The 26,505-nt window shown below is 47.3% G+C and overlaps 1 protein-coding gene across 4 annotated transcripts in view; it reads right to left on the reverse strand.

Annotated features, from left to right (window-relative positions):
• RASSF2 (Ras association domain family member 2) overlaps positions 1–20,306 on the reverse strand; it is a 40,821-nt gene extending 20,515 nt beyond the window's left edge. For 3 of the 4 annotated variants that reach the window (XM_068524611.1, XM_068524612.1, XM_068524609.1), the window contains exons 1-2: positions 20,269–20,306; positions 19,330–19,404 (exon numbers count right to left, since the gene is read on the reverse strand). The gene's annotated coding sequence lies outside the window, so the exon portion shown is untranslated. Of the gene's footprint in view, positions 1–18,894; positions 18,971–19,329; positions 19,405–20,268 lie in introns of those variants that run through there. The other variant, XM_068524610.1, reaches the window with a different exon arrangement.
• Positions 20,307–26,505: the final 6,199 nt, after the last annotated feature.

The raw sequence follows: 26,505 nt of genomic DNA on the forward strand, positions 1-26,505 counted from the left end.
GTCTTGGGCTTTTCTTTGTTGGGAGGTTTTAGATTGCAGATGTTCAATATCACTAATCATCAGGGAAACGTAAATCTTGCAAACTATTATATACAGGATGGATAAACAACAAAGTCCTACTGTATAGCACAGGGAACTATATTCAACATCGTGTGATAAACCATAATGGAAAAAATATGAAAAAGAATACATATGTGTATAACTGAGTCACTTTGCTGTACAGCAGAAATTAAATACATTATAAATCAACTATACTTCAATAAAATTTTTTGAAAAAACCACAATGAGATATCACCTCACACCTGTTAGAATGGCTATCATCAAAAAGACATGAGACAACAAGTGTTGGTGAGGATGCAGAGAAACTGAAACCCTTGTGCACTATTGGTGGGAATTTGTAAAATGGTGCAGCGCTGTGGAAAACAGTATGGCAGTTTCACAAAAACTTAAAAATAGAACTGCCATATGATCCAGCAATTCTACTTCTGGGTACATACCCAAAAGAACTGAAAGTAGGACCTTGAAGAGATATCTGTACACCCATGTTCTTCACAGCATTAATCACAACAGCCAAAAGGTGAAAACCACTCAAATATCCATCAGTGGATGAATGGATTAACAATGTGGGGGGTATATATATATATATATATATATATATATATATATATATATATACACACACACATATATATATGGGGGGCATATATATATAAAATGTAATATTATTCAGCCTTAAAAAGGAAGGAAACCCTGTCACACATTACAACAAGGATGAACCATGAGGACATTATGCCAAGTGAAGTAATCTAGTCACAAAAGGACAAGTACTGTATGATTTTACTTACATGAGGTACCTAGGTCAAATCCATAGAGACAAGAAAGTAGAATGGTGGTTGCCAGGGGCTGGGGAAGGGGGAATGGCAAGTTACTATTTAATGGGTATAGAGTTTCAGTTTTGCAAGATGAAAACAGTTCTGTGGCTGGATGACAGTGATGGCTGCACAACAGTGTGAGTGTACTTAATGCCACTGAACTGTACACTTAAAATGGTTATGATGGCAAATTTTATGTGTGTTTTGCCACAAATTTTTTAAATGGAAAAAGCAGGCAGAAAATCAGTGTTATAGTGACACAATGCGAAAAGGATTCAACCCACTGTTGCTGGCTTTGAAGCTGGGGGAATCGGGTGTGAGCCAAGGAATGTGGGTGGCCTCTAGAAGCTGGAAAGGACAAGGAAATGGATTCTCCCCTAGATCCTCTAGAAAAGAACACAGGCCCTGCCAAAACCTTGATTCTAGTCCAGGAAGACCCATGTCAGATTTCTGACCTACAGAACCAGAAGATAATAAATTTGTATTGTTTTAAGCCACTAAGTTTTGGTAATTTGTTACAAGAACAACAGGAAACTAATACAAAGGCCCCCTAAGGAAGGGGTATAAGTGGGAGGAGGGGAGTGGAGGGCTGAGTTCCATTTAGAAAATTCATACCCCACCTGTATACCTAAAAGTGGTACCCCAAGAACACAATTGTTCTCTCTAAATTTTAATTTTTCAATTCTTCAAAAAAAATCATAAAATTTGGAGTATATATGTACTACAAAAAAGGAAAAGGAAAGAAAGTCAGACTACTGAGAAAGTTTTTCTTTTTTTCTTAAGTGACAATTACCATAACTAGTGAGTACCCATTTTTTTTAAAGCACCTCTTCTATGCATATGTAAATGTATACGTTCATTTATTGTGTGCCTAAGATGTGTCAAAGCTTTGCGTTTACTGATGGCATTTCAACAGCAAGTAAACTGGCACAGCCCTGCCTTCAAGTGTACATAGTCCAGCAGGAGGTGGATATGAGGGGAAAGACAATTCTATCGAGGAGGGCAGATGCCACAGCAGCACACAGGAAAGGCACCTGATCTGGACTTGGGTGGGGTCCCAGGAGCTTTCTGGAGGAAGTGAACTCTAAACTGAGACCTCAGTGATGAGATAGAGCTGGCAAAGGTGAGGGGCAGAGTGGTCCAGGCAGGAGCATGCACCAAGATGGGGTGGTGTGTGTGCTGGACCTTGACCATGTTGAGGACTTTGGACTGTGAAGTACAATGGGGGGTGTGGTAGGCTGAATAATGGACTCCAAAGATATCCAGGTCCTAATCCCTGGAACCTGTCAATGTCACCTTATATGGTGACAGGGACTTTGCAGATGTGATTAAATTAAGGATCTTGAAATGGGAAGACTATCCTAGATTATCTGGGTGGACCCTAAATGTAATCACAAATGTCCTAATAAGAAAGGCAGAGGGAGATTCTACAGACAACCTCAGCAGAGAAAGATATTTGAAGATGTTACGCTGTGGATGAAAGATGGAGAAAGGGACCATGAGCCAAGAAACACAGCCAGAAAAGGCAAGCAAATGAAATTCCCCCCACAGCCTCTAGAGGGAGGGCAGCCCTACTGACACCTTAGTTTTGGTCCACTGAAACCAATGTCAGACTTCTGGCCTCCAGAATGTAAGAGAGTATATTTTTGTTGTTTCAAACCACCAAGTCTGTGATCATTTTTTTATAGTGGCAATAGGAAAACAAGGGGAGTTATAAGGGAAGGAGGTGATCTGAGTTGAATTTTGGAATGATTATCCCACTCTGCTGTCTACTTTGAGAAAGGATTGGGGAAGAAAACAGAGGTAGGGGGACCAATTGAGAGGTCTGTCCCAGGGAAGCAGGCAATGGGGATGGAGTAACAGAGTCTAAAGAGTTTAAAGAGGTAGAGAAAAAGCCATGATCTATCAATAAAAAGATTTGGAAAGGGCCAGATTCGACACAGGGGTAAAGGCAGAGTCCAGCACGATGCCTGGCTACTGGTGAGGATAGCGATGTAGGTGGCCATGCACAGTCACAAGCACTGGTGTGAGGAACACGGACTGAGTCTGAGGCAGGGCCATGGAACCCTGTGATGCAGATGACAAGAAGCACAGCCAGGTCTGCGGCCCAGGAGAGTGACAGTGTGGAGCTCCCGGGGAGGGAATCCTGGCTTGGCTGAAGGGAGGGAGGTTAGGAGAGTGGCAAGGTTACCAGGGAGAGAGCAGGGAGGGCTGAAGGGGCAGGGCCAAGGGCAGGTATCCAAAGGACCCAGTAGGTCAGGGATGGGCAGAGAAAAAATGAGTCCCTATAAGAGGAGGGAAAACAGGAGACACAGTATCCTGGAAGCCAAGAGAACAGGGGGCCCTGAGAAGGAGGCCAAGATCAGCAGAGCCAGGAGCTGGTGGTGGGAGCCCAAGGAAGGGAAACCCAGAGGGGCCTCTGATTTACCACACAGAATCATGGGGGACCTCGGCCAGAGCCAATGCCAAAGCTTGGATGGAGTAGAAATCAGATTAGTAGTGCCTGGCCATTGACAGAACTCATCCTGAACATTCAGGTCTTTCTCCAACCAGGGAAATATCCTATACTTGCTTTGATTACTGCTTCTCTTCCTTCCATTCTTGGTTTTTCTTCTGCAATGTCTCTATCCCCTCTCTCCAGCACTATACATACATACATACATACTTACATACATCCCTGCAGTTATCCTCCAAGTCTCGTATAATTTTTACTCACAGTCTCCACCTCCTTATTTTCCCCAGAATTCTACAGCTAATTTTCTAACTCACTGATTGGATTTTCTGCAGGACTCTCATTCACTGCCTCCATAATAACCTATAATTTGGTAATTTTGTTTTGGATCTGAAAGCAATCTGTCCTGCTCCTAAGACAAATCCCTTTTGACAGTATGTCCTCTTAAATCTACTGAAAATACCAATTAGAGAAATTAAGTCTTTTCTGCAGTTACTAAAACTATTTGGTACTTGAGGAAAACAGGCAGATTAATGAAACAATATCACATACAGAAATAGACCCAAATACATTTGGGAACATAGAATGTGCGTTACCTTTCTAAATAGCAGGGAAAAGATAGATTAATAAAACAAAATGTTGCTGGAGAATTGACTGGCCTTTGGAAAGGGGGAGATGGGGAATCTAAATCCCTACCTTACTCCTCCACCAAAAGAAATCATAAATGAATTAAAAAATTAAACACATAAAATGCTAAAAGGAAATGTAGGGAATTTTGAACTGGGGAAAACTTTCTTGACCCAAAATCCAGAAGGCATGATGAAAAAAGAAAACTGGATACCAATCTGTAAAAATTTTAAGCTTCTGCTTAGAAAAAAAGTTTACCCTATCCTGAGTCAAAAGGCAAATGACAAATTGGGGGAAACTATTTACAATACATATTATGAAAGGTTAATCTCCTTAATATGTAAAAATCTTTAATAATTCAGTAAGAAAAAGACTACACTCAATAGAAAATTTGTCAAAGCACATGAACAGATAGCTCACAGAAAAATAAATACAAATAGTTAATAAAGATGTTCAACTTCCCTCATCACTATTTTTTACTTACCAGGTTGATAAAAATCATCAAGTAGTCTGATGGCCCAAATGTGGGAATTCTCTAAAGCTCTCTCTGTCTACATATTGAGTGATTTCACCAAGGCTATTGCTATAAATCTGACCTATAGACTCAATTGGCCCAATCTTTGTCTCCAGCCTGACTTCTCCCCACCTTTTTTCTTACTTTTATGTTTCTTGGGTTAGGAATGTTAGGAAAATACTTACACAGCTGACCACATTGTTGAATTGAAATTACAGGTAGCTGATTCTAGGACCCAACCCCTCCTTTGTCTATCTCAAGGACAACAACTGCATCTGTCTTCATAAACTTTCCAACCATCACCACAAATCACTGGCTACCTCCAGCCAGCTGGAGAGGAAAAAAAGCCAGCTACATTTACATACCCTTTAAGGCAAACACAGTAGCAGAGCAAACAAAAGGCCGGAAATTTAGAGTTCAGTCCAATATTGCTTAAGCAGAGGATTGTTTCTCACACAAGGAAGAGTCAGAGGAAGATGGTTGATGGGGCTGGGATCCACATTCAATTGGACACTTCTGCCAAGGGTGCCTGCCAATATCTACAGTCTCAAAGAGAGGGATTTGCTCAGCTAGCTGGTTGCAATTCTTCTGCCTTCTCTGTTATTATCAAGAATTTATGAAGCCCTCCTGGACTCCACAATGCCTTGTAAGGATCATTTCCAAGCATCACTTGCACACTGCCTTGAGAATATAGAACCAATCTTCACCATCTCTTTGAAGAGGGGAAAGCAAGATAGAGAGGAAGGAGGGGGCTTCCCACATCAGCCAGCATCTCAGGCACAGAACGGAGACTGCTCACTGCTTCCCACACAGAGAAAGGAGGAGAGAGACAGAATGGGACAGGAATGAAAGGGCAGATTTGACACAAATAATCTTTGACGTGGAGTCACTCTTTAGAAGTCTAAAACATATTTAAACCTACTGAAACCCCCCGTGAACATGGCCATTTAGCCCTCAAGACTTCTAGATCAGTACAACTTCTCTTTAGAAAAACCTTAAAAGATAAAATGTGTATTGAATGTCTACTAACTACAAAGCATGTCTGCTAACATGTCTGGAGATGTGAATACCGTTAGGCTTGCCAAGTCAGGACATGAGCCTCCTAGTCACCTAGTCACAGTGGAGACCTATTGAGGCCACTAACCAGTCAGTCCTCTCTTCTGGCACCACTTCATGCCCTGGCATGTTCTGGGTTCTCCTCAGCTCCATTAAATGCCTGGGTAATGCCATGAAGCCTGTCAGCAGAACCTAGCACTTCCCATGTGAAGATCCATCCACTACTTCCTGCCTGCTCCCAGGACAACTTGAGGGCACAACCTTCCCCAAGATCCAAGAGAATGTCTTGACAAAGGGAAGGTTCCTAAGCTATTGAAGATGATGACATCCCAGCTACAAAGAACTTTCTACGCCTGCTTTTCATGCTCTGTGAGTGTGCCCATGCTTCTCAGACCCAAATAAACTCACATGTTCCCTAGACACTGATCCAAAACTTACCTCCCCCTACAAACTGTTCTTGCTGTGCCTGGGCAGTGTTGGGGGGATAGGCATCCACACCTCAGCCTGTCCTTCATCACAGCACTTACCACCACACAGAAACCATTCATTTGGTGTTTCTTTCCCCTCCCAGGCCTAGAGCTCTCTCTCTTTGGACCCCCAGCTCCCACACTGTGCCTCTCTCCTGCAAATATTCCCATTCTCATTATTAATTCTTCAGCGGAGACAGTGGATTCAACAGTCAGCCCAAAGAAAGCTAACCTGCTGTCTTAGGTTAGGTAATTCCTAGAGGCAGAGGTCAAAATGAGGATTCTTGTGCACATGAGTTATTAAGGAATTGATTTCAGGAGAAACCTGTAAGGGAGTGAGGGAAGAAGGACTGGGCTGGGGAAGGAACTGGAGCCCAGCCACAGCCTGATTCCATGGGAGCTCTAGGGTGTAAACAACTCCACCGAATTGTCCCACCCTAAGACAGGCAGGCCAGGCCTTTGTACCCCGCGCTAGTCAGTCACTGGTTGAGAGCCACCTCTGGGAGGAGGGGGTGAGCACCCAGGCATTATCCTGCAAGAGCAATTCTCAAGACTAGGGAGCAACTGAGACCCGTCAGCTGTCCACACCCATAACACGCAGTAGATAAAGGGGGGGGCTTCCCTGGTGGCACAGTGGTTAAGAATCCGCCTGCCAATTCAGGGGACACAGGTTCAATCCCTAGCCTGGGAAGATCCCACATGCTGCGGAAGCCCGTGTGCCACAACTACTGAGCCTGCGGTCTAGAGCCCGCAAGCCACAGCTACTGAAGCCCGTGCGCCTAGAGCCTGTGGTCTGTAACAAGAGTAGCCACGACAATGAGAAGCCCACGAGCTGCAACGAAGAGTAGCCACAACAATGAGAAGCCCACGCACTGCAACGAAGAGTAGCCCCCACCTGCCGCAACTAGAGAAAGCCCACGCACAGCAGCAAAGACCCAACGCAGCCAAAAATAAAAACAAATAAATAAGTTTACTAAAAAAAAAAAAAAAGAATCCACCTGCCAATGCAGGGGACATGGGTTCGAGCCCTGGTCCGGGAAGATCCCACATGCCGCAGAGCAGCTAGGCCCGTGCACCACAACTACTGAGCCTGCACTCTAGAGCCCGCGAGCCACAACTACTGAAGCCCGCGCACTGTAACGAAGCGTAGCCCCCACTTGCCACAACTAGAGAAAGCCCGCACGTAGCAACGAAAAGCCAGTGCAGCCAAAAACAAATAAATAAATTTATTTTTTAAAAAATAGATAAAGGGGATCTGGGTGGGTACCAGCAGTGGCCACTACATCTGCTTCACGTTAGGGCTTGAAGCTCCTGGCTCCATCACCTTCCTCTACCCACTCTCAAGCTGGGACAAAACAGCTGCCTGCACAGGATCTCCAGGTGTGGTCGGTACAAGGCTGAGCTGCAGGAATGGGGACAGACTTGCCCAAGTTCTGGACCAGTCAAAACCCCGTAGCTACCCTGTAGCTGTTGCACAAAGGATCCTTTCCTCTTTCTTTTCACAGAACCACCCCCCCCCACTCACAGGTGTTTCCAGCCTCCCCAAGAATAAATGAGGGGCCAGCCAGGCTCTTGAAATTAACCAGCTCAGTTTCCTGTGATGAGGGCAAGCATTAAGTCCTCAGGAAGCTTGAGGAGGTCGGAAAGGCATCAAAGCTCGGTTCAAAGAGAGCAGAAGCTCCTCTGTTCTTAGCTCTTGGTTCCTCCAGACTCCTGTGCCATCACTCGCTTTCTTTCAGGGAGCCCAGAGAACACACTGAAGTCAATCTGGTCTCAGAGCATCCCCAGGAGGCTAGCTAATCCCTACACAGTTTCTGTTCCAGCCTAGAGACCAAGTGTCTCTCATCTTATTGATCAACTGGAAAGTCCCCAGCAGGCAAATTCAGAACAGAAAGGGGAGCCACCCCTGGCTGGAAAGTCCAGAGTGAGATGAAGACCCCCTTTGGTGTTTTGTTTGTTTTCTGTTTCCTAAAGGGTCTTTCTGGTTGCATAACAGGGGCCAGGCCCCGCCCCACTCCCACCTCAGCTCCCAGGGTAGGATGGGGGGTGCCGGAGCAACAGCGAATTTATAGGACCCAGGCAGTCCCAGTCTCTAAGAAAATATAACTAGGAGAGAGAGACAGGCTAGGAAAGGGGAGGGCTTATTCCATGAAGCATTCCCAGGGGGGCAAACCCCACAGAGCCACCCCCTGACCAGCGAGAAGGACATGCACTTGGCAAGCCTCAGCTGAAACCAAAGTGGGAAGGATTAACAGCTGAACTCAGGACACACGACATCTCAGAGGTTCTAATTCTGGGTGCTCATTAGACCCTCTTGGAGGGGGAGTTGGGTAGGGGGTTAATTTGAAATTCTTGATGTCACGGCTGCAACTCAGACCAATTTCATCAGACCTTCCGGGAGGAGCTCCAGCCACGAGCATTTTTAAAACCTCCCCAGGTCATGCCAATGTACAACCAGGGCTGAGAACCACTATGAAATCTGACGGGGATAGAGCTGTGTAAACTGAGGACACCCCCAAATGCATCTCAACGAAGCCTTTCAAGAATGGAAGAAACAGAATTTTCTAAAAGCAAACTGAGTTGAGTCTTTAGTGCCCCCCTTCCCATTACTAATATTTCAAAGGAGAGAGGGGACAGTGCAGAGCATCCCCGAGGATCAGTGTGTGCAGGCACAGAGCTGATGCAAGGGGCCCCATCACCAAACCAGGGCACCACATCACAGAAGCCAGGGAGCCAGCTGCAGGCCCCAGATGCAAAGGAAACACTACCTGGGGGCCTGCAGCTTCCCCTTTTGGGGACTCTCCCCACCTCTTCTCTGAACCCTTGTCGGCCCTGCCCTCTGGAGACAATCTGGAGCTCTAGGATTGGAGAAGAAAGTTATCTGACACGGTGCTTCACACTATAGTATCGAAGACTGCCTCATCAGGTCTCCTGAAGGACTCTGCTTTGTAACCAAGCAGTGAGAGAGGAGACAGTGCTGACCCCTCTGCACTTCAGCCTCCTCGTATGGAGGCAGGAAGAAGTGTTGATGGCAAACAGGAAACCCCAGCCCTACCGCGCCACACAAGGAAGGAGACTTGAGCTGCGGCCTGGGGCCCTGCCAAGATCTAGAGATTACAAGAGATTCCACCTGAGCCTGTCCTGAACATGGGCAAAATTCGTGCTGCCTAGGAAGGAAACAGCATACTTTGCCTTCCATCTACATGCTTTCTTCAATAAAAGGCCCACTTACTGGTCAGACCCATGTGCCTCCTCCATCCCTTTCTCACCCCATGTCCAGGCCCCCAGGGAACCACCCACATGGTTCTCAGTCACTCTGCTCAGGAAAAGAACATCAAACAGCACCAAAGGGAGAGATAAGGTCAAGTGTACTGGCTATATGTACTCTACTTCCTCGGCTTTATTGTGAATGTGAATACAAAGCTTTGCCCCTCCACACCCCAAAAGGACGTTAGACGTTAGGAAAAAGGGAGGGGAAGGTATTTGGGAAGAGGTTGGCTTGTCCTGCCTGAGGAGGGAGGGCACTTAACGTGGAGGCAGGTAGCAAAGAGAACTAACAGAAGACTAGTCAAAGGAGGCCCTGGTCTCCTGTTTCCCTCACAAATAGGAAACAGAACAATCACAACAGTATTACTATGTTAATAATAAAACAACAAGTGTGAATAATAGACAACTACCAGAAATGCAAGCTTACTACAGGCTAGATATTACCTGCTTCGACTCATTTAATCTCCATAACAACCCCATGAAGAAAGAAACATTAATATTCCCATTTTGTAGATGAAGCAACTGAGGCACAAAGAAGTGAAGTAACTTGTCCAAAGACACACAGCCAGGAAGAGGCAGAGCTAGAGTTCAAACCCAGGACTGTCTGATGCAAAGCAGAACCCCTATTTAGTACAGCTTCTCTTGAGGTGAATGGGAAGAAAGAGTTTTCAGCTAAAAGTCACCTGACCTGGCCATATTCTAGAGAAGTGTATATCAGAATCCCCCAGAGGGCTCATTGAATACAGATTCCTGTCCCCGTCCTCCCAGTTTCTGATTCAGTACCTCTAGAGTGGGGCCTGAGAATGTGCATTCCTAGCAAGCTCCCAAGTGATGCTGGTGCTGCTGGTGACAAGACTCTAGATGCCTTCTCCTATTCCTTACAAGAACCCACAGGGAAGGTTTTATTTTTATCACTTTAAAGATGAGGAAACAGAAGGTCCCGGAGGTCAGGTGACTTGTCCCAGGTCACAGAGCTGACATGATGAGGCCAGTGCTCCTTCTGTGGTGCCCTGGCTGGACATGAGGGTCTCCGAGTAGGACAGGCAGCTGGAGGCTGGCTTCAGCTGCTGGCCACAGCACACCCCAGAGTCCTGGGGAAGGCAGGTGAGTCAGTGACTGGCCTGGCAGACAAGCTGAAGGAAAAGCAGACCTTGCAGGAGCCCGGGATGGAGATCCCATCCAGGGACCCAGGTATTTGCAATGTTACACAGCCACGAATCCCCAGACACATCTCACCCTCTGTCTAAAGAACAAGCTACCCCCTACACTCATGGGCCCCAAAAACCACCTGCCCCCCTCCTCCTGGAAAAAACCTGGGGGCCTGACTGACAACAGGTACGAGGTCCATGCTGACAGGCAATCTCACTCCTATCTCAGGAGGCAGTCTCTGTCTGGTCCACCTGCCAGATGAGGACCTGAGATTCAGCAGGACAAGTGGCCAAGCTGGGCGCCCTCCTGCCAGCAGCAAGGTCTGCAAAACCCCAGCTCCTTCCACCGACAGCTGGGGCCTTGACCCTTCTTGCTCAGGCCTTCCTCACACAGGTGTGAGTCCCTCAGTGTGGCTGGGGAAGATCTGAGGGAATGGTCTCGGGATGCCTGCCGGGAAGGCCTGCCTCCTACTCTCACGCCAGAGGGCAGGTGGCCAGGCGAGTGACCCCGAGAGTCACAACAAACAGTCACCCCCCACCAAACGATCATTTCGCGGGCCCAGATGAGCAACTACTTGTTTATAGGGAAGTCCTGTCAACAACTACAAGATTTTGACTTCAGGACGGATATTTAGAAGGAAACCCAAAGACCCTTAGCCTCATATGGGATGAGCAGGGTGTTGGAATGGGGCCAAAAAAGGCATGAAGGAAGCAAAAACTCCAGGCAGAAGAAGCGGTATGTGTGTGAATGTGTAGGTGTGGATGGGAGTAAATGTATAGATGTAGATATGTAAGGGAGAGTGTGTGTGTAAATGTGTCCATATGGGTGTGAGGGAGAGAGCGTGCAAGTGCACATATGAATGTGTGGTATGGGTGTGTGAGGGAGTGCGTGTGTGTGCAAAGAACTTAGACTGCAGCTCAGAGAACCCAAAGACCCAGAAAGCGAACCCTCCGGTATCTAAAGGCCCCAGGGAAGGTCCTGGCCACCTCTGCCTCCCTGATGGAAGGGAAGCAGCGCCTCCGTCATCTTCAGCCAGAGGGGCCCTGCCCAGATGGCCCCTCACAGGATAAAGCTCAACAAAGTGCAAAACTCCATGTAGCTGACTTGGCATGAGGAAAGAGTGGAAAGTTAGTGGAGGCATACAAGACAAGTAAGACTAAGCATTCCTTCACCTGCATTTCTCAAAACCGAGGGCTATTTTATGGGTATTTAAAGTCCTGCCTTCAGAAGGGCAAATTAAGCTTTCCTCCAGCCCAATAATTGCAAGGTTTAAGTGGAGCCCTGTCCCACAGGGAGGGCCCAAGGTCTGTGTCACTCCTCATGCTCTGAGCCCCCACTCGCCATCAGCTCTAGGCACTGCTGGCTTATCCTGGCAGGTGAGGAGGCCGTCTCCAGTTCCCCACTTCCTACAAGCACAGGTTTCTTTCTGGCCATGCTTCCTGTTTACTAAGTGCTTCTCTGAAACTCATCTCTGACCTCACATCCCCTTCCTAAGGGAACCCCAGCAGTTCTTCCCTTTTTTGGTGTTATAGGCTGAGACTATGAGCTTTGTGTGCAGAGATCTTAGGGTTTCCTCTCCTTGCTACCCAGGGCCAAGATTGGAAACCCAAAAGCCCAAAGCGCTGGCCTCCTCCACCACCAGAGACAGGCAGGTTCCTCGCCCTTGGAAGCACTAAGGAAGGCCAGCGGAGGAAGGGTCAGTGTGTGCTGAGCCCTCCCCTGGGGCAGCCACTGTGGGGCATCTCACATCCACCCTTTTTTAACCTCATTAATGCCCTACAACAGGTGTGGGGAAATTCAGCCGCACATAGCAGATCTCAGACCCAGGAGAAACAGCTCATCCAGGGGTTTCCAGAACATTTCCAGGAGGCTGAGGGGAAGTTTACCACAAAACCACACTCACACCCTCCTCTGCCTGTCCTGCAACCAGCTGACTAACCCTAAAGAAAAATCAGCACCACGAAAACCAAACTTCTCAAAATGGCCTTCAAAGGCTGTTTCGGTAAAATCTTTATACTTCCCCCACTGTCTGGGATTAAAAGAGCAGCCTTCTGCTGGGCAGAGAGAAAACAGGCAGAGCCAGGTGAAGAAATTTCCAGAGAACACAGTAGGCACATCTGTCCTCCCAGACCTACATTCTTTCACCAGCTCGCTGGAGGGTTGGGGCAGGCTCTTCTGGAAGACTGCTTAATGAGAAACTTAAAACATTTTCCACAGAACAAGGCATCCCAGAGTAAAGCCACTTGACCCACTCCCATGACCCCTAAATAGAGCCACACAACCTAGGATCCAGTTTCTGGGTACCGAAGCTTCCCGACCTCCTCTCACCTCAGACCAGACTGAAACACCCATACATACCACCTCCCCTGCCCCCACCCCTCTGCACCATGTTCCCAATTATCCTGTCACATACACAACCCACCACATGCACAAGAGAGCAATCCTTGCCCCAAATATCTGTATAATCAACTGTAAGAGCCTATGTGGAGCCTTAGGAAGAGGGCACTGATTATCTGAGGCCACTACCTATCTCCCCAGAGTTCTTAGGATCTCATGGATTCCACCAGTTAAAGTCCTCCCTGAATCCCAGGCAGGCTGACCCTGCCTGTGGACAAAGCATTCAGCAGCCATACCCACAGCTGCCATTGGTGGGTATTTAGTAGGGTGAGTTGAGCCACAGGATCTGGAATACACAAAGGATGCTTAAAATAGAAAGGCTGAGGTTCTCCTTCTCAATCTTTAAGAAAGATGGTCTCAACGACACGACTTCCACCCGGTTTGGACCTCACTCACGGCATGACAGCTGTTAGGTTTGAGGCACAGTGAACCCCAAGCACACCCTCTCAATCCCACCACCACGCACAGAAAACCCTGGTATAAGATGATTTGCCAGCAACCAGCAAGCCCCAAATGTGATTAGTTCTGAGGCCCACTGGCCATCCACCTTTGTCCTGCCAGGCTGAGATGGAGGTCAGACGCTGACCCTCACCCCAGGTAATGGCGGCAGAGGCAGCAAGGATGGCCAGGACCTTGTGGCCCTGCCTGAAATGAAAATACCAGAGACCAAGCACCACAATTCTCTCCCAGGTCTTTCTTGTTCCTTTCATTTTTATTATACAAGTAAAACAGGCTTTTTAAATTTTAAAAATATAGGTAAGCAAAAAGATTAGGAGCCACAAAAGGACAATTACTGTGCAATTGCACTTTTATAAGAAACCTAGAATAGGGAAATTCATGAAGACAGTAAGTATAATAGAGGTTACCAGGGCTGGGGTGAGGGGAGGGAATGGGGAGTTAGTGTTCAATGGGTACAGTCTCTGTTTGGGATGATGGAAAAGTTCTGGAAAAGAATAGTGGCGATGGTCATACAACACTGTGAATGCACTTAATGCCACTGCTATGGTCTGAATATGTGTATCCTCCCCGAATTCATATGTTGAAATCCTATGATGGTATTAGGAGGTAATTAGGTCATAAGGGTGGAGCCACGAATGGGAGTAAAGGAGACCCCACCGCGCTTCCAAGCCCCTTCTGCCATGTGAGGATATAATGAGAAGTCTGCATTCTGGAAGAGGATCCTCACCTGACCATCCTCACACCCTGACGACTTCCAGCCTCCAGAACTGTGAGAAATAAATTTCTGTTGTTTGTAAGTCACTCAATCTGTGGAATTTGTTATATAGTATAGCTCAAACAGACTAAGACAGCTACTGAATTGTATACTTAAAAATGGTTGAAAAGGTAAATTTTATATTGTGTATATTTTACCATAATAAAAAATCAAAAATATTTAATGTAAGAAATTTAAGATCAAAATCTTCCAAAATTCCACCACTCAGAGACAATCACTATTAACATTTTTCCATATATCATTCCAGAGGCAAATATAAGTGGATGATATATCTTACAAAAAATAGCACATTGTTTAGTAACCTACTTTTTACAAAATGTATCACATTTTCCCATGTTAACAGATACACATCTGTATCCTAAATTTTTTGTAGTCACATGGTATTTTAATGTATAAATACACCATGATTAACAATTTTACTATTTGGGGGCATTTAGTCTCCATTTTTGTTGTTGTTGTTATTATTATTATAAAAAACGCTGCATGGGACATCCCTTATGCACATATTTTTCTTCATGTGTCCAATTATATCCTTAGGATAAGAATTCCTATGGGTGGAATTGCTGAGTCAGGGACTCCCTCAGGAGGATTATCAATGGAGCATTGTGAGTAAAACCCAACTAGGAATGCTGAATTCTGTCATACAGAAGTCTCTTCCTCCACATGGACTTTTCTTGGTTTCCACTTGGGTGTCTACAACATTGCATAGTGGTTCAGGAAAGTAGGGCGTATCCTTTCCATATCCTCCTTACCCACTCCTAAGGCATCCGCTGGGGACACATCATGCCTACGTCATTAAGTGAAACTGGTACACAAGGAAGACAAAAATTTTACTGGGATAATTCTACTGAAATCCCTTGTGCTAGCAGGAAAGACTAAAACTTTAGGATGGCCCAGTGCTGGGTGCCCCATGGTGGGCAACCTAATTGTAGACATATGAAAGGTTTTCTTTTGTTAAATGTTGTTTTGTATGGACAGAAGGAGAATGCAATAGACTCTTCCTGAGGAGACCAAGGGCCAGAAGGGATCTGTGGAATCACCTAAGCCCTGGCCTTGGAGATGGGGAATCCAAGGGTCCCAAAGACTCAGAGCACTCCCTTCAATAATCTTTAACTGAACCTCAGAAGTGTCTCATACACAGTGATTCAGTCAGTTCAGGGCACAGTTGAACATACCTTAAATTTTGACACCTAGGACAATTGGCTGCACCGCACGGCTTGTGGGATCTTAGTTCCCTGACCAGGAATCGAACCCACGCCCCCTGCAGTGGAAGCACTGGAAGCATGTAGTCTTAACCACTGGACCGCCAGGGAAGCCCCCACACCTAGTACAATTCGTATCCTCCTCACCGTGTGTACAAAATAGGAAATTAAGATCACTGATCACATCCCAGCCCAGTCAAGGCCAGGTGTGTGCTAGAGCTGGCTCCTACTGGCTCTCAAGCCTCTCTCTCCAAAGTATTATAATTCTCTATGGTCCACCAAAACACCCATTCCCAAATCCATCATAGCCCCGTCTGTACTACTCAAAGAGCCAGCAAATGTTTGCCTGAATGCTTGCTGTGTGCCAGGCCCCTGTCTGAGCATGTATCACAGTGAGATAGTTATCATTTCCATCATACAGCTGGGGAAACTGAGACTCAGAGACTTTATTTTTTTTCTTCTCATTTTTTATTCAGTCAACAATATTTAAGAGGAATCCAAGATATAAAAGGCATTTTGCAGGATGCTACCAAGGTGAGTCAGTCAAGGACTCTGCTCTCAGATTTCACAAGGTGAGAGATAGATAACAATGAAACAAGGAAGAAAGGGATGGGCAAAATGTGGGATGAGAAGGCAAAAGATGGGGCTGTACTCCCATGGGGCACAGTCAGGGAACAATTCCTGGATGCAGTGACATTGGAAGTAGCTGGAAATGTGGCCCCAAGTTTTTCAGCCTTGAGTAGGTCCTGCTGGGTGGCAGGAGTGTTCTACTTTATCAGAACCAGGGTTTATCTTTTTTTTTCCATTATGGTGTATTACAGGATATGGAATATAGTTCCCTGTGCTGTACAATAGGACCTTGTTGTTTATCCATTCTACATATAATAGTTTGCATCTGCTAGTCCCAAACTCCCAATCCAACCCTCCCCCTTGGCAAGGTCTATTCTCTATGGAGACTCAAAGACTTAAAATGACTTTTTAACTACAGACTAAACCCTTAGGTTGGTTTCCCCCAGAAGTTGACCATAAGACAAGGATTTGAGGACTTCCCTGGTGGCACATTGGTTAAGAATCTGCCTGCCAATGCAGGGGACACAGGTTCGATCCCTGGTCCGGGAAGATCCCACATGCCGCGGAGCAACTAAGCCCGTGTGCCACAACTACTGAGCCTGCACTCTAGAGCCCGTGAGCCACAACTACTGAACCTGTGTGCCACAACTACTGAAGCCCGTGTGCCTAGAGCCCGTGCTCCACAACAAGAGAAGCCACTGCAATGAGAAGCCCGCACACCGCAACGAAGCGTCATCCCCGCTCACCACAACTAGAGAGAGCACACATGCAGTAATGAAGACCCAATGCAGCCAAAAATAAATATAAAATAATAAATAAATTTATTTTAAAAAACATAAGAGAAAAATATTAAAAAAAAAAAAAGACAAGGATTCGAGTGCAAGTTGAAAGGGAGTGGAAAAGTGAAAGAGGGAAGGGAAGGCAGCCAATGAAGGGAGACAGTTATTACTGTTAGCAACTGGGATATGGTCCCACAAGACAACTCTGAAAGACAGCATGGAATATGCCTCAAAGTTACCCCAACAGAGAGGTGAAGGAGTTGGAGTATTTATACACTTTCTCCCATCAGTCACTGGTTGAGGTCAAGGGAACACAGGAAGGATGCTGACAGCATCTATTACATTGCCCAATATCATGCTGCTAGAAACTCTGATTGCCATTCAAACTCCAAATCCAACAGTTCTTTCATTTCTCTATAGAAAGGAGAAGTTAATCAAACTAACACTATGGATAAAGTGTTATGCTGGTAAAAGTAAACCTATTTGCCAAATCACTTCGGGTTAACATGTCCAAGGAAATATAAGGTATCTTTTTGCTAATTTTTATCAATATAAGGAATAGGAAAAGCCATTCTAAGTCACTTTGCTCATCTCACGGGAATTAACCAAATGCCCTTCCCTGCCCGCTTCTTCAGTGAGAGGCTGCCTTCTCTAGTTCAGTCACAGCTGCGTTGGGCAGGAGTTCTACAGCCTCAAGCTGTCATCCCCGAGCAGCTGCATCAACCTCTGATTACAGGCTCCAGAGTCTACCATCCAAGGGATGATTAAAAAATGACCCCCTGTCCACCTAGCAAATGGAGTCTGGAAGATGTTCCTGTTTACTGTGCCCTGCTCCCCCACTGTCTCCTGCGCATCCCCTCCCCCACCACATCCTCCATGGGAACCCACAAATAGCCAAATAAATGAAGCCTTCAGTCATGGGCCTGTGGTAGCTTACCCAGCCTCAAAGATTTATTTACAATTCTTCTGGAGAGGCAGGGAGGTGTTTAAATAGCACAGTGTGTCATTGGGATAAAAAACTGGACCGTATTGTGAAGAGTGGTGGGAGAGGCGGGGAGGTGTAGGAGGAAACCACTGCCCTAGTTTTACAAACCCAGCTGTAGCAGCTCTCCGCAACTATAGCTTGAAGACAGAGACTGTACGTCTTGTTCCATTCTAAGAACACTACTGAGACCTGCCCAGTTTCTCACTCTGGGCAGAGGAAAAGGAATGTGGACAAATCCTGAGACTGCCCTTGGGATCATCCAGTCTCCCAAGTTCTCCAAGGGATTCTCTGACAATCTGGTCCCACCTCCACACCTCACCTCCCAGTGAGGACACTTCCTGCCAAAAGTATCCTTGATAAGACTGAAGGAAATAATTAGGCCAAGGTCCTGTTGTACTTTGGTGACAGGACCCCTTTCTGGCAAGGCCCGCAGTCCAGCTCTTGGCACTCTAGCAAAGGTGCCAGGATACTTGGTCCTGGACACCTCTCCAGCCAACTCTCTTGGCCATTCCTAAGGAGCTCACGCACAGAAGGCAGACAAAAAGCTTGGCTCCAGGAAACAGACCAAGAAATCAAAGCAAAACTCGGTAACTGAGTGGTCCCAGGTAGGCCAGTGCATCCAAGAGTGATGACGAGAACTGAGGGACTGAAAACAAGGTGTAGGGTTGTCAACCATCCTGGACCAACTCCTAGGATAACACAAACTGGAGAGAGGGCCTGAACCCAGAACAGAAGCCATGCAGAGATGCAGAGAAGTGGACTCTGGGGCAGAGTGAGACCGCCCTCAGGAAGGCGGGGGTGCTGCCAGCCGGAGGTACAGCAGGGGCAGAATACTGCACAGGCCCTGACCCACTCAGCCAGGTGCAGAGGGCATATCTTCTACCTTCCCCTGGAAGAGGGTATGAGTAGGAGCCCCAGATCCCCTGGCCTTCTCTCAGCCAAGCTCCTCAAAAGTATCCCTCATCATTCTAACCAGATTTCACCAGCATAAAAAACTAGGACAGAGGAACATAGGATATGCCTAGGTTGCACTCCAAAGATTATCCTATCCCCTCTGCACTCCACCTCTGCTCTCCCTTCTCCTGAAGGAGGAGCAGGATTCACCTTCCAGCCTTCTCAGCACAGGGAATCCTGAATTGAACCAGCCCAGACTCCCAGGTGCCTGGGCAGGTTGCATGCTCTGTCTCCATCTCCTTGTCCCAAGGCAAGAACTACCCTCTTTCCAAAGCTACTGTCCCTCTCCGAGCTCAGGCATCATTTGAGGTCCTCTTCTGTCCCCCTGAGGCCCACCCGACTGCAGCAGCTCCCAGGCATCAGGCTGACCTGTTCAGAGGAGAAAGCACAGCTGGTGCCCACACTCATGGCCATACTCCAGGGTCTCCGATCCCAAATGGGCACCTCACAGGCAGACTCCACATTCTCTGAGACACTGCATTTGGACACAAGTTTGAAAACAAAAAAACAAAACACTCCTCAAACTACCCAATATAGCCACTGAGAAGTTTCTTTAATTCTTCAGACCATCTGCAGAAAAAGTTCCCAGTAAGGAAATGTGGATTGGTGAATAAAATAAATCCAACCCCGGATTCCTCAACCAGATGCTGGGGAAAGAAGGCCCCTGGCTCTGTCTCACAGCTGTTTAAAAGAATCATTGTTTCTAATTCTTTCCTCCCATGGTACCAAGATCAACTGTGGCAGGAATTGTTATCTGTCAGCTCATTGGTTCATACATTCATTCATCACATGTAAAGTACTTACTATAAATTTGGCCAGTTCTAGACACGGCCTCTGTTCTCTGGGAGAACAAGTTTTAGGGATCCAGATTCCACACACCTGGAAATAAAGTGCATCGCAACGTTCAGAAGCCTGGCGCTCAGCTCCTGCTGTCACTGAGGCGCAGAGGTGCGGTGGACAATCCAGGACCCACGGAGCGCCCCAGGGTAAGATGGAATCCTATATCTCCCTGTCAGGCCACCGTGCCTCTCTGCTGTCCCCAGGGATCTCCCAGCTTAGGAACTGAGTGCAATGCAGGCACTCGAAATGCAGAAGTGGCCGGGGTCGGCCCAAGGCACTTGCCTCTCTGGCGAGAGAGGATGCAAAGCCGAGATTCCCAGCGACCTCCGGCATCAGCTCCGGAGACGGGCCGCGAGCCGGCAAAGGGGAAGTGCAACGAGGACCCAGGGCCCCCGCGCATCCGGCGCCCTTCTGAAGGCCAAGGGAGGCTCGGGCGCCGGAGGTTGGAACCCGCCTCCAGGGAATCGTCGGTTGAGCCGGGAAGAACAGGACCAGATTAGGATCGGATACCCCCCAGGACACCCCCCGATTAGGGTCGGGGCCTGCCATCCCTGCACCTGCCCGCCCGGCACCTTCTAGCCAGGGAGTCCCGGGGACCCCGGGGATAGGGTGGGGGCGCATTCCTGCCGCCGCCCTTGGCGTGGAGAGAAGGAAGGACACCCCAGGAATCGGAGGGGGAGGACGAGCCTAGAGCCACAACTTTCTCCCGCGGAAGGCGGGCAGGCTGAGGTTCCGCACCTACGCGGCCCCTGCGGAGTCCACACGCCCGGGAACCCCCAGTGTCTGGGGAAGAAGGGAGGAGAACAGGAGCAGACGAGGACTGAGGGGCTGACTCGGACGGGTCAGGGGACACTGCGGGAAAACTTTCGGCGAGGGGAGAGAGGACCGCCCAGTGCACCACACCTTGCGCCCCGCAAATCGGGCCCGGAGCCTCGCTCCCCGCGGCCCGCGCCCCGCGCCTTGCCTGCGTCCGGAGCCGGCTGCACCTCTCGCGCGCTGCGGGGACCTTGGAGTTGGAAAGTGGGGGTGTTGCGGCCGGGGACGGCTCCAGCCAGCGTCTCGGTCAGCGGTCGGCGGGCCCGGCTCCCTTACAGCCCTGCTGAGCTTGCGGCAGCCGCGCGACTGGGGGTCGGGCGCCCAGTCCTCCTCCGCCCCTCCTCGCCCTCTCTCCCGCCCCTCTGCCTTTATCTGCCCCAATCGGATCTGACCGCCCTCCCTCCCCCTCTTTCTTTAGCTCTCCATCTCTCCCTCCACCCCTCTTCCCCGGCCTTTCTTCTTCCCCCTCCTCTCCCGCCCTCCCTCCCCGCCGGGGGGGCGGGGCTTCTCCCCTCCCTCCCAGACAAAGCTGTGGCTGCTCATCCCCTTCGAGTCCGGGCTTAGGCTGCCAGCGCCTCTTCCGGCCTGGGGTGAAGGGGTAGAAGTGAGGGGGTGGGGAGGATGAGCTGGCTCACTCACCCCATTCTCCGCGGCCTTCTCCAAAAGGGATAGAGTCTTGGCCCGAGCCCCTTGGTTTGCTCCGGGCGGTGACAGCCACTCCCAGAGAACAGTCACGCTGCCCCGCGGAGCCCACGTCGAGCTCCCTGGATTCCCCAGGCAGAGGATATGGGATTTTTTTTCTAACACCTGCTTATTCCAAAAAGGGTTTGAGCTGAGCAAGGCCCCTTGGACTTCGCGGGCTGGCAGACGTGACAGAAATGTGAAGGAGGCCAAGTTTCTTTGTCCTCCTCTCACCTCCCCCCTCTTAGCCATCCCTGGACCTCCAGGGCCTCTCGGTTTACACGGAGCCCTAGAGCACCCCAGATTGGGGGCGCCTTATTTGTTCCCTCCCTCTTATCTCAATTGTCCCCCAACATACATACTCCAACCCTGCAGGGTCGGTCCCCATGCCTTTCAGCGTGGAAGAGGGACTAAGGATTAATAGGTAGACAACCCTCAGGGTACAGCTGGGTCAGCTCATCCCTCCTGGAAGCAAAACATTCTTTATAAATTCATTGTTTGGATCGTGGAATGTGTTTCCCTTAGAAACAATGTTATAAATGGTGACCTGCTTCCCAGACTGGCCACAAAAGTCTTTTGAACCCAAAATGCAGCTGAAGGTTGGTGGTGAAAACTGTGTCAGCTACCCCAGAACAAGGAGACCACTGATCAACTATAGAAAAAAAAAAAAAAAATTACCTTCTGGTTCTTTCCCGAGCTATAAACAGAAAGGTCAATCATTAATTCCCCCTCCCCCACCCCAAACTTCGGAGTTACTACTCTGTATTAGTAAGCTTCTTTACTTTGCAGGTGATAGGAGCATCCTCAGGGGAATGTATTATGAGGACATGGGGATTTCCCTACAACCTCAGGGTCAGAACTGCAGGCAGAGCTCGGTAAGAAGCAAACCTAGAACTTGAAGGGCTTCCAGTAACCCAGAAAGTCTTCTCTGAGGAGCCAACTTTTCTCTTTCACCATAGACTGGCGTTCACTGCACCCCAGACACATGGCAAAGGGTGGCCATCACTTCCATCAGTGGGGCTTAGAGCTCCCTGTTGAAGAAGGCAGCCAGGTGGAACTAGAATCCCTTAGTCTCTACTCCAGTCTCCCAGGACAGCAACTCATTGGCCCAGTTTAGGTCAGGTGACCATCCATTGTCCAAATTAGGCTGCCAGGAACCCTGACCTGTTTAAAACAAAATCCATTTCTCTCCACTTAGAGTCTCCATCTTGGTGAATAAATTGATTGATTAGTTCAGGACACCAGAAAACATCTTTCTTTTCATCAATTTCCCCATACAGAAAGCACAAGAGAGAAAGGAATATGCCTTTATCCTTCAAGGCAGTGTAGGGACAATACTTCTGTAACAGGGATAATATAATGCAAATATTAAACTGCTATATTAAAGCCCATCCTTAAACCATGTTTTCTTGTAGACTTCCACCCCCATGGACTAAACCAGGAGGCACATGGCCTCAAAGAAGCAGCAGAAAAGTATTTCCAGAGCCATCCTCTAGTAGAAATACAGTGCATGCCACAGTTGCAATTTAAAACTTTCTAGTCACATTAAAAATAATTTTAAAAAGTGAAATTAATTTTCATAATATATTTTATTTAACCCAACATAACCAAAATATTACCATTTCAATGTGTAGACAATATAAAAAAATTATTCATGAAGTATTTTACATTCTATTTTTGTACTAAGTCTAAAATCAGGTGTGTATTTACACTTCAAAACATCTCAATTTGGACGTTAAATTTTGAAAGAAAATTTCAAAACTTTAAAAATACTTGATCTGTATTTAGGTTTTATAAAATTTTCACTTGAAAAAGTATATTCACATACCCAAGTTGTTCCAACATGCTTAAAAGTTTCCCAATAACTGAATTATCAGTTTTTAAATTTACGTTTTAATTAATTAAGTTTACATAAACTTAATACTCAGTTCCACTAATCACATTTCAAGTGCATAATAGCGACATGTGGCTAGTAGCCACCATATTGGGACAGCACAAGTTGAAGAGCAAAGAGGGCACTGATGAGCTTGAGTCTCAAAGCCAACTTCCCAAAGTTCCCTGGCAGTCCAGTGGTTAAGCCTCTGTGTTTCCAGTCCAGGGGGTGCCAGTCGGGGAACAAAGATCCCACATGCCAGGCGGTGCGGCCAAAGAAAAAGAAAAGCCAACTTCCCTTTTCTCTTTAGCAAAACAGTGACAGAAATATCAAGCATGGTCAGAGAAAATGATTTTCCACATTCTTTTATGTCCCCCTATAACATCTCAAGAGGCAGACTTTGCCTACCTAGATCAGAGTTCTACTTTATGCCTGGGAAGAAGCAGGAGATGCAGAGAAGTGGGGAGGCCCAAAGCCTACCCTTAAGTACCCAGGGGATTCTGGGAGAAGGGAGGAAGAAGTGGGGGACATGGTAGGAAATGCACCTTCTTCATTTGTGACTTCGACCAGTGTGAGAAGATATGTTAATGGGCTGAAGGGAGTTCTGGGGATAAAATAGAAGAGATTGCCACACTGGCTGCCTACCTCTTTCTCCCAGGTTCTCAGACACTCACCTGGGGGTGGAGGGCAGCCTCATTAAGGTCAACTTAGTGGATCACCTATGTTACATAAAGGGAGGGCCTGGGTTTTTTTTCTGGAGTCACCCACAGTTCCTGCATGGCCAAGACCTGCTGCAGAGTTCCCACCTGCTCCCAAGGACCAGAGGCCTCAGAAGGAAGCTAAATTGTGAGCCAAAGCCCTTCTATAGGGCCTATCCTAGTTTGAGCTCCCTCAAAAGCAGAACATGAGACAAGAACTTGGGTGCAGGTCGTTTACTTAGGAGTTGATCCCAGAAAGCAAGAGAAGACAGGGAAGGAGGAGAAGCTAATAAAGGATATACAACTGGCACTCCATTCCTCTGGGGACCCTCTAAGCACCTGTGTAAAATGCCCCTCAGAATTGTTCTCTCTGAAAGTCAGGGAGCTGGGGATTTATCCGCTGACTCTCATTCCCCACCAGTTGAGGATTATTCCCAGGAGAGTTTACCTCTTCTTACTTCCTGGTTGTGTGGATATCTTTGGCTTCGAGGAAACATCTGAAGCAGAAAAGCTGGAGCCACTGCCATTGGCACTTGAGGTGGGACGAGTTACTGTGCATGGAGCTGCCCACCACAGCTAATCCAGGGTGAGAGGTGGGCTGAGGGGAGGCGACACAGGACACACAAATCATCTGCTCTAAGACCCAGCATGGAGAGGGCAAGTTGACCCTGGAGGCTGGCAGGACAACATGATGGGGACTCAGAGGGAGCAATTGGTGAGGGCTGAGTTAAGGTTAGGTAGGACAGGGAACACTACAGAGCTCCGAAAGAGCATGGAGCACCCAAACCATGAGGTACACGGGCTGCAGGCATCAGCAGAATATGCCAGCCAAACGCTCATGAATGGGGCCACCACCCCTCAGCATGCTGCTTTCAAAGGGATGGTACAAAGCAGGCCCTCTTCAGGGGAGCCAAGAGAACTGAGGCACCAGCCTCAAATGCCACTGCAAGAGAAGGTAAGACAGAATCTCCCCCAAAGATCCATCTTGGAGAGAGCTGGGAAGGGAGGAAGAACTTGAGAGAGTTTTTAACCTAACGAGACCAGCAGGACTGTTTAAGTTATTGCATCATACTCCATTTTGTCCCTCTGCTATGTAGGAGGTGAGAACCTGCAAAGGAAGATCCAATGAGTTAATAGAGAAATAAGGAAGCCTAGGTGAGGTCTGTCCCTGGGACCTGAATACACCTGGACATGTCTGGCACCCTAGCATAGTGGGCTAGCTGGAAATATATTTGTTGGAGAGGTGAAAAAGGGCCCTCCTTGGAGATAATTTTCACTCTAGAGAAAGAAGAAACCAAGTTCGGCCCAGTAACAAAGCTTTAGTTGAAAGAAGGGAGGTGAGAGATTGTCTCTCAGCTCTGCCTCCAACCTGAGTCCCTGGACACATAGGGGAGGGGTTGAGAAGATAGAAGAGGCTCTAAGTTATAACTTAGAGGAAAAGACTGTTTCACGAACTTCAGGGATATTCTGGGGCCTAAGCAGCCATGCTTGGGGACCCTGCTGCTAAGTAACATTTAAGGGACCAACACTCCAACACTCAGCTTCTCTATTTCAAGGGCCTGGTATGTTGACAACATTACCCAGAAAGTGGTAGATGGATTGCCAGAATGGTTACAATTATCCCCTTCCTTGCATACACTTTGCAGTTCCTCTCACAAAGAGGTGGAGTGTACTTCCCCACCTTGAATCTGGGTTGACATTGCAGCTTTCTTTGGCCAGTACAGTAGAATGTGGCAGAAGTCATACCATGCCTTTTCAGAACCTGGGCCTCAAGAAGCCTTGCATTCTTCTACTCTTTCTATTGGAACATTGCTCTGCCATGTGAATAAGCCTGCGCTAGCCGGCTGGAGGATGGCCCAGAGCCAAGGCAGTCCAGATGTTCCATCCAAGGCCCCAGACATGTGGGAGAGTCCAAACAAGATCAGTAAAGTCCCCTACCCAACCTAGAGTTGACCACTGATGCATGGGGGAGCGCAGCTGAGTCTAGCCCAAATAGCCAACCAATAAAAGCATAAGATAAATAGATGGTTGTTATTTTAAGCCACTAAATTTGGGATAGTTTGTTATATAGCAGTAGCTAACTGTTAAAGACTTAACAGGATTTTAAAAATGGTAACTATGTGAGGTGATAGATTTGTTAACTAACCTTATTGGCATAATTCTTTTATAATATATATGTACATCAAATCATCACCCTTAAACCTGCAAAATGTTATATGTCAATTATATCTCAATAAAGCTGGAAAAAAAGAAACACAAAAAATGAAAACCTTTAATACAAAGAAAAAAAAAAACAGGATGAAGTGTCCATGGCTGACATGACTGGGCTATTGGTGGACATCAGTCTGGTGACCTCTGGATTGTTTATGAGCTTGTGAGAGAGATGCATCTGGGGAACTCTCCTCCCACATACACCCCCCCTTCCCAAAGCAATATAGAGGTATTTTCAGATGGCTAAAGTCTGAGTGAGACGGTGAAATTTAGATTTATGACTGTTAATGTGTTAATGTAATTTGTCCTCATAAATGGAGAGACCAAGGGAAATTTGAGTAACAAAGATTTTGTCACTGAACTCCACAAGTTTATCTTTCATGAGGAAGGACTATCTTAATTAAGAGTTCACTTTATCCAGCGCTAAGAAGTTTTTATAGCGTCTAAAATACCTATATGGAACAGTATCTGGATTCATCCTCGGAGATGGGAGGCTGGATTAAAGTTCTCGTATGGTTCATACTTAAGTAGGCTCAGGTGTATGAGTCTCAAGCCCCAGACAGGAGCCCTATCTTGTAAGATTTTCTCTCCTCCAGTTAAAGTGCAGACAGGGACTGGTAAGAGGGAAAAAGGATTCAAACAAAGTGCATGGACTTGACTAGTTCATTTCCAGCAAATGTGTCTCTTTTCACAAAAAGTATTTGGTGAAGAGCCTTAAGGCTAAACTCTCTGGGCAGCTATCCTTCTAAACAAAGTACTTAGAATTTGGCAACTGAACTATGTTTCAAATTAGATGGGAGATTACATTTGATTTTTTCTAGGAATCCATTCAAGTTTCCTTAACCCCAAGGTTACATTCCA

This window comes from Eschrichtius robustus, chromosome 16 (genome assembly GCF_028021215.1).
Source record: "Eschrichtius robustus isolate mEscRob2 chromosome 16, mEscRob2.pri, whole genome shotgun sequence".
NCBI lineage: Eukaryota > Metazoa > Chordata > Mammalia > Artiodactyla > Eschrichtiidae > Eschrichtius > Eschrichtius robustus.